Genomic DNA, 8569 nt, shown 5'->3' with positions numbered 1-8569 from the left:
TTATTTTATTTTATTTTATTTTATTTTATTTTATTTTATTTTATTTTTTTCAATATATGAAATTTATTGTCAAATTGGTTTCCATACAACACCCAGTGCTCATCCCAAAAGGTACCCTCCTCAATACCCATCTCCCACCCTCCCCTCCCTCCCACTCCCCATCAACCCTCAGTTTGTTCTCAGTTTTTAAGAGTCTCTTATGCTTTGGCTCTCTCTCCCACTCTAACCTCTTTTTTTTCCTTTTTTTTCCCTTCCCCTCCCCTTATTTTTTATTTTAAAGAGAGAGAGCGAGTGAGCGATCAGGGGAGGGGCAGAGGAGAGAGAATCTTAAGCAGGGGCTTAACGAGAAAAAGAGAGTCTGACTTGGGGGTCTATCCCAAGACCCTGGGATCATGATCTGAGCTGAAATCAAGAGTTGGGCACTCACCTGACTGAGCTACCCAGGCACCCTAAGAAACAGACTCTTTTGTAGTGTTTATTTATTTATTTTGAGAGAGAGAGTGAGTGGGAGAGGTACAGAGAGAGGGGAGAGAGAGGGAGAGAAAGGAAGAGACAGGGGGAGAGAGAATCCCAAGCAGTCTCCATGCTCAGCATGGAGCCCACTGTGGGGCTCAATCTCATGACCTCATGAGCCGAAATCAAGAGTTGGATGCTTAACCAACTGAGCCACCCAGGCACCCTGAAACAGACTCTTAACTAGAGAGAACAAACTGATGATTATCAGAGGGGAGGTGAGTGGGGGAACGGGTGAAATAGGTGATGGGGAACCACACTTGTCATGACGAGCCCTGGATGATGTATGGAATTATTGAATCACTATATTGCACACCTGAAATTAATATAGCACTGTATGTTAACTGACTGGAATTAAAATAAAAATTAAAAAAAGAGGAGTTGTGTTTCTAAAGCTCTGAGTACTAAAATAGCAAATAAACAGTAGAAGAGAAAATGTCAGCTGAAGAACTGAGGCTGTAGCTGAATGGTTCATCACATCTTCCATTAAAAAAATCACAATTTTCACTCAATTTACTACCACAGAGAGAAACATTAGAAAATGCTTAATGTTTCAGGCTTAACTGAAGCCAAAATTCAATGATTTCCCATTAATAGTAATTCTACTCTCTGCCATCAGCTTGCAGCAATTTGTTGCCATTCTTTGTCAGTTTCCCTTTCCAGATGTTGCTGAGTCTGGATCTCCTTGTTAGAGATTGGGATTCTTAACTAAAAGTACCAGGAACCGTAATACCTTCAGGGCAGCATGATGCCAGAAAGAGGCTTGTTAATATGGATGGTTCAAAATGGATAAGGCAAGGTTGGACTTGTACGGAAGCAGGGAACTTGCTTTTAAAACCTGTAGGGAAGACCAAGAGGCAGTCTGTATTATGGCCAGGAAACCCAGGTATCCTTGTCTACTCACTTCAACCTTCTCCAGGTATTTTAGAAAAAGTTTCCCTTCCTCTAAGGACCTTGGCAACTCCTCCAGGTGGATGGGAGGACTATTTGGAGGAAGGAAAAGGGACATTCAAAGCTTCTATTCTATGAGGTAAAGGTTCTGGATCCTCAAAGCAGGTGGGGGTGGGGGCGGAGGAAGTCATAAAAGTTGGGTATAAAGCAAGGGATCTTAAATTTAATATGAGGCCAACAAGTGTGTGCCTGAGGTATTCTTGTTGTTATAGCTGTTACATGATAACCCACAGACTTTGTTTCAAGCACTTAGTGTGTTTGTTAACAATCATGCATTTACATGCACATATGCCCAGAGACAGTTACACACACAGATGTGTACCTAACACAAACATGCAGGTGTGACGCTGTCATAAACAACAGGCTCATGTTTTCCTTCCTCTTTGTTTTAATCAGAGATGGCCTTGGTAATCAGGAAAATGGTTAAAATATTCAGTGCAAAGAACCAACTGAGACAGGAGAGCTGGAAATACACTATCCTCTGTGACCTTTTTTGCTGTTTAGGGATTCTTTGTTCTAAACTCTCTTTTCTTTGTCATGTCTGCTGTGATGCTAAACAACCTTTTGGTGTTAATAGTCAATATCAACCTTTGCTTGTAGCTGATTTCCCCACCTCTTCCTTGATTTTAGTGACTGGATGAGCAATTGCTATCACATGCTTGGACTGACTGATGAGTGAGGCTGACTTACATGCTTGTAGAAACGGTAAAAAAGCAACCAGGCCAGGAATCATAGATTTCTCTGTCATCTGGCATCAGAGTTCCTGCCTCTGAATGTTCTTTACTGGCTGCCCTATGGAGACCATGTACTAGATATTTGGTGATTACCAAGCAGGGCATAAAAAGAGGAATATTAGCCAAGACCTTGACCTCCTTCCAAGGTTATTTACAGTTTTATATTCACTGATGTGTACAGCAGTCCTTTTATAAAAAGTGCCCTCCGGGTAAATATCATATTTCCCCTCTTATTTAACAAAGAGGCATTTGGATTTCAGTTGTACTTTTGGAAAACCTGTAAATAGGAGAGATGAACTCACAAAGGAAGAAGTAATTGTATTTAAATATGAAAAAAACTCCATTAAGATTTAGGTAGATGATAGAAAAGGAGGTCTATGCTGTGGAGACACATCTAGGAGTCAGGGGTAGGACAGGTATTAGGACATATCAGTCTGGGATAAATTGTCAGGGGCAGAAGAGATGGAAACTCATTGAGCTGTGAGGACTTAAACAGATAGTAACACAAAGCAGTAAACATAGTACCTGGTGTACAGTCAACCTCACAAACCACCAACACTCCTTGTCGTAGCACAGAAGGATTCTGGGTCCTAGAATGGTCATCCTTCCTAAGTTTTCCTTGGGCTCTGGATTTCTGTAATAGCTTTATCCTCGTCACCCTTGGTTCTGACCTTTTTGCTCCTTTAGAAATACCTTGTCATCTCAAGCTGATCCAGCATCCTGACGCCTTTTGCAACTCAGTTCTCCATAGCTCTGCTTTCTTCCTTCTCCAGTTTAGGAAAATAGAGAGTTCAAGGCAAAGAAAGTTTAGGAATTTCTAGGCACCTCCAGGACTCATCTTAACAAAGTACCACCAGGAGGTGATATCTGTGTTTGGCTCTTGTCTCTGTTCTGTTTATGTTGCCCAGGAAACTAGGGCCCCCGGATTGCAGGGTCATCTGACTTTACTATAAGACCCTTGTGCAGAAGAATTTTCTTTTCAGTAGATCAGTTTGGGAAAGCCAATGCCTTCATTGCCACTCCAGCATGGTATCAAAACGTGTTACCATTCAAATCCTAGAGCCTTAATGATATGATTGATTTGCAAACTCTTTGAAAAGTGTGGATATGTGTACAGACCTGGATCTTTATTTGGTAAATTTGAAGTACTTACTATTCCTCAAAGATTCCTAAAAGTTTCTATTTTTACCTCCCTTGAAGATCTCATATATATTTCAGATTGATTCTCTCCAGTAGATGTCATTGGAGACAGCTTTGTGTACATTTTAATGAGGACTGATGTTCGATATAGAGATTGAAGACTGGTTTGGATTTGTGGTTGTTAAGGTGAAGGATTTTATATGTAAAAATTGAGAAATAAACTTCAGAGGATAGTCACCTGAAAATACTTTCTCTTAAAGATTATTTTTGACTTATATTTCTTTTTTAATTTACTTTTTATATTTATTTTGAGAGAGAGAGAGAGAAGCAGATAATGAATGGGGGGGGGGGACAGAGAGAGAGAGGGAGACACAGAATCTGAAGCAGGCTCCAAGCTCTGAGCTGTCAGCACAGAGCCTGATGTGGGGCTCAAACTCATGGACCATGAGATCATGACCTGACCCAAAGTTGGATGCTTAACTGACTGAGCCACCCATGGGCACTATTTTTTTTACTTATATTTCTATAAAATCTCAGTTCCTCAGTTAATTTTAATTAAACAGAATGGTCCAGGTAAGTAGTCACATTTTTACTCCAAAGTAGCCTAATCTCCAGATTGTGTTATCTCAATCTCATTGTTGACCCTTAGTCCTTAAACTCAAAACTCCATGAGGGCAGGAACAACTTCTGATCTATTCATCATTACATCTCCTACATCTTGTGTTGTGTCTTCATATGGTAGATGATTAATAAATGTATGGTAAACAAATAGATACTGATTGATTAAATATATCCTGTTTTACATATCTTTTGAGGTATTAATTGTAAGAAGTTTATTTAAATACAAGTTTTTTTTTTTTCCTTACCTATTCTAAAATTTAATGCTATTGGCTCCTGTTTTCTCTACCCACCACTTTTGTATTTTACTAAGAAATGTTTGGGGCGCCTGGGTGGCTCGGTCGGTTGGGCGTCCGACTTTGGCTCAGGTCATGATCTCGCAGTCAGTGAGTTCGAGCCCCGCATCGGGCTCTGTGCTGACAGCTCAGAGCCTGGAGCCTGTTTCAGATTCTGTGTCTCCCTCCCTCTCTGACCTTCTCCCATTCATGCTCTGTGTCTCTCTGTCTCAAAAATGAATAAACGTTAAAAAAATTTAAAAAAAGAAAGATATGTTTGGTTAGTATAAGAGTATGGTGGAAAGAGTAGCAACCATGGACCCAGGAGAGCTGAGCTCATGCCCTACTCTGCTAACAACTGACCTAATATTTGGTAAAGTTGTTTCATCTCTAGGCCTTATACTGAAAGATAACAATGTTAGAGAGTTCAGAAAACTTTCCAAATTCTTTCTGGTCTATAAGTAGAAAGTATTTACCTTATTATCTTCCTCACATGATTCTCACATCTCTCCTGGGCACAATGGCAACTCACAAGGAAAAACTGATTGCACCAGTTGCAGAAGAAGAGCAATTGTCCAAAACAATAAGATTACTATAGTGGATGTTGCACAAGTTGGTATGGCATGTGCCATCAGCATTCTGGGAAAATCTCTGAAGGATGAACTTGTGCTCGTGGATGTTTTGGAAGATAAACTCAAAGGAGAAATAATGGACCTGAAACATGGGAACTTATTTCTTTAGATACCTAAATTTTGTCAGGTAATGATGACTCTGTGACCTCCAATTCTAAGATTATGGTGGTAACTCCAGGAGTCCACCAGCAGGAGGGAGAGAGCCCCTCAGTCTGGTACAGAGGAATGTGAATGTCTTCAAATTCATTATTCCTACATAAGTCAAGTACAGTCCTGACTGCATCATAATTGTGGTTTCCAACCCAGTGGATATTCTCATATCCCAGTGGATATGTTACCTGGAAATTAAGTGGACTAGCCAAGCACAGTGTGATTGGAAGTGGGTATAATCCAGACGCAACTGGATTTTGCTATCTTCTGGCTGTAAAACTTGACATTCATCCCAGCAGCTGCCATGGATGGATTTTGGGAGAACATGGCAACTCAAGTGTGACTGTGCAGAATAAAGTGAATGTGGGAGGTATTTTGTCTCCAGGAACTGAATCCAGAAATGGAAACAGACAATGACAGTGACAGTTGTAAAGATGTACATAAGACGGTGGTTGAAAGTGCCTATGAAGTCATCAAGCTAAAAGGATATATCAGCTGGACTATTGGATTAAGTGTGGTTGATCTCATTGAATCCGTGTTGAAAAGTCTATCCATGACTCCTCCAGAGTCAATGATGATGAAGGGAATGTATGACATGGAGAGCAAAGTCTCCGTGAGCCTTCCATCTATCCTGAATGCTTGGGGATTAACCAGTGTTATCAACCAGAAGCTGAATGATGATGAGTTTGCTCAGCTCAGAGACCTTGTGGGACATCCAGAAAGACCTAAACGACCTGTGACTTATGGCTTCTAGGCTGTAGAAATTTAAAAACTACAATGTGATTAACTGTGAGCCTTTAGTTTTCATCCACATTCATGGATCACAGTTTGCTTTTATCTTCTTAAATATGTGAATCTGGACTCACAGACTTCAAGCCCACGCTTGGTTTAATGCTTGCAAATGAACCCTTGAACAAATAAAATTAACTAGCACAGTGTGCTTCTAAAACAACAAAAATAATGCATTTACCTCAGTTTTCCTCTCTGCTTAACTTTATGGAATTTCTAAAATTTAAAAATGTGAAGAAAAAGTGTCTTTCTTGAATGATTAAGTCTATAATGTCAACTTCAGTTTTATTTTGGATGTTTTGGTAGATAGAGAGTATGGTTCCAGCCATACTGTTATGTTTCTTGATTCTGTGAAAGCTACTGTGACTTACCACCGGTATTCTTGTTCTCATCCAAGTATTCATTTATTCAGCAAGTCTGAATGAATGCCAATTGTGTATAAGGATTGTGCTAGGTTCTAGGAGGTAGTTACAAATGACATGCATCTCACCCATAAAGGTTGTCATGTCCTTATTTTCCCTTTTCTGAATTTACCCTGAGAACATCTAATATCCATTAAGGGATGTATACAGGAATATAAATAAGAAGACCAAAAAAATCCATCTTCATGTATAAGAAAAATATTCTGAATAAGAGGTCACAATCCAGCAGAGGATGGGAAGCAGTAGTCCACATAGAGTTCTAATTGTAAGTCAGGTTTATAAATTACTTTTTTCTCTTTCCTTTTAGAGATCTTGTTGTGTTTTATTTTGTTATGTGTTCTGATATATCCTTTTTAACATTAGTACTTTTTAATTCATTAATAAATTATGCTGGTAGGTGCGCCTGGGTGGCTCAGTAGGTTAGGCATCTGACTTCAGCTCAGGTCCTGATCTCACCATTTGTGAGTTCAAGTCCTGTGGCGGGCTCTGTGCTGACAGCCCGGAGCCTGGAGCCTGCCTTGGATTCTGTGTCCCTCTCTCTTTGCCCCTCCCCCACTCATGCTCTGTCTCTGTCTCTGTCTCAAAAATAAATAAAACGTTTTAAAAAAGATATACAGATTAATTTGATAATGTAACTATTTCAACGTTAATACTGTATTTTAATATATTTCAAGATGATTTCTTTCTCACTTTTTTCAATATATATATTTTAGGAGAATTATGCAGTTTTTTAGCTAGTAAAAAAGTACTACTGGTATTTTTGTTGGACTTAGTGTATTTTAAATATGGAATTGATACCTTTCTGGTATTTAACTTTCTTTTAGGAGTGGGATACATTTATTCGTTTGTTCAAGGGTTCTTTTTAAAACTTCCAGTTGTAATTTGTACTTTTCCTTTTTGAGGTCATGCTTTATTCTTATGAGGTTTATTCATGAATATTCTCTCTTTTTTTATTGCAAAGAGGTAGTAGAAAGCAAAAATATGCTTTGAACAGCTTGACAGGAAACATAGTTTCATAAATGTTTGAATTCTCTTCTGAAGGAACATATTGAATATTTTCATAATATTTGGCCAATTGATTTGGTCCTAAGTCATCCACTTAATATTTTAGCAGTTCTACCTACGAACTGATCATTTTCTGAGTTATGAGTGTCTTGGATAAGAATATAAATTACTTGACATTTGAACATATATTAGTAAATAACATTGTTGAAATGGGACCTATTTCACTTGTCTCTGCCCTCTCATACTGGAAAGGAATAACTTTTACTATGTCTTAGCTAATATTAATTAGACAGTCTTAATTAGTGTAAGGTGAGTAAGTGCAAAGGTGTTTTAAATAGTTTGATGATAATAATAATAATAGCTCCTAGTCATGGGACATTTCCTACATACTGGAATGGGCACTTCATATACATTAAATATTTAAATTCTCACACTACCCTAATGAAATAAATGTTAAGTCTTCATTTTATAGATGAGCACTCTGCTCAAATCATCCAGCTCAGTCCTGCTCCTGTCCATCTCCAAAGCCTATGTTTATATCCACTGGTGATACTGCCTCCTTTTAAATACAAAACTAAATAGCCTGCATCGAAAAGTCTAGAGCATCTGCAAGCACTTTAAAACTGTCTCTAGAATTTGGTCCCTGCACAAGGAAGAATCTCCCAGTTCTTTCTAGATAAGAGGCACAAAGACAGTCCATAGCTTTTGCATCTCATTTATACCAAAATTTCAAAATAATTTATAATAACAAATTAACGGAAAATGAAAACATTTACCTTCCCACAGCCTTCACACAGATATCCCCCCCACACACACACATACACACACATACACTGAATATCAACTTTATAAAGGGTATAGTTACATTTCCAAAGTCAGAAAAATAAAATATTTTACATGTATTATTTTATTAAAATCAAAATAATTTGTAGCTCTCAGCTTTTTGGAATCAGCAGACTATGTTGACTTATTAAGGATATCTCTGCAAAACACCATTTAAAAAAGAGTTTCTAAAATTAATAAGAAATCAAAGCCTTTAAAAAAGAGTATGAATGGCCACCTGAGTAGCTCAGTCAGTTGAGTATCCAACTCTTGATATCAGCTCAGGTCATGATCCCAGAGTCCATGCTGAGCACGGAGCCTGTTTGGTACTTCTCTCTCTCTCTCTGTCTCTGTCTCTCTCTCCACCCACCTACCCTTTCCCTAACACTCTCTCTCTCTCTTTCTCTCAAAATAATCTTAAAAAAGAGTATGAGTGTAATTCACATAAGTATCTAGTAAGGCATGCTAAAAGGTGCTTGGTTTAGGAAAAAGAATATTTGTCATTCACTTGAGTAAAT

At 38.4% G+C, this 8569-nt stretch overlaps 1 pseudogene; it reads left to right on the top strand.

Annotated features, from left to right (window-relative positions):
* The first annotated feature begins 4751 nt into the window (after nucleotides 1-4751).
* LOC121044564 (L-lactate dehydrogenase B chain-like) lies at nucleotides 4752-5753 on the top strand (annotated as a pseudogene).
* Nucleotides 5754-8569: the final 2816 nt, after the last annotated feature.

The sequence above is a fragment of the Herpailurus yagouaroundi genome, unplaced genomic scaffold (assembly GCF_014898765.1).
Source record: "Herpailurus yagouaroundi ecotype Mexico unplaced genomic scaffold, PumYag 188, whole genome shotgun sequence".
In the NCBI taxonomy this organism is placed as follows: domain Eukaryota; kingdom Metazoa; phylum Chordata; class Mammalia; order Carnivora; family Felidae; genus Herpailurus; species Herpailurus yagouaroundi.
This window is presented reverse-complemented; position numbering and strand designations above follow the sequence as displayed.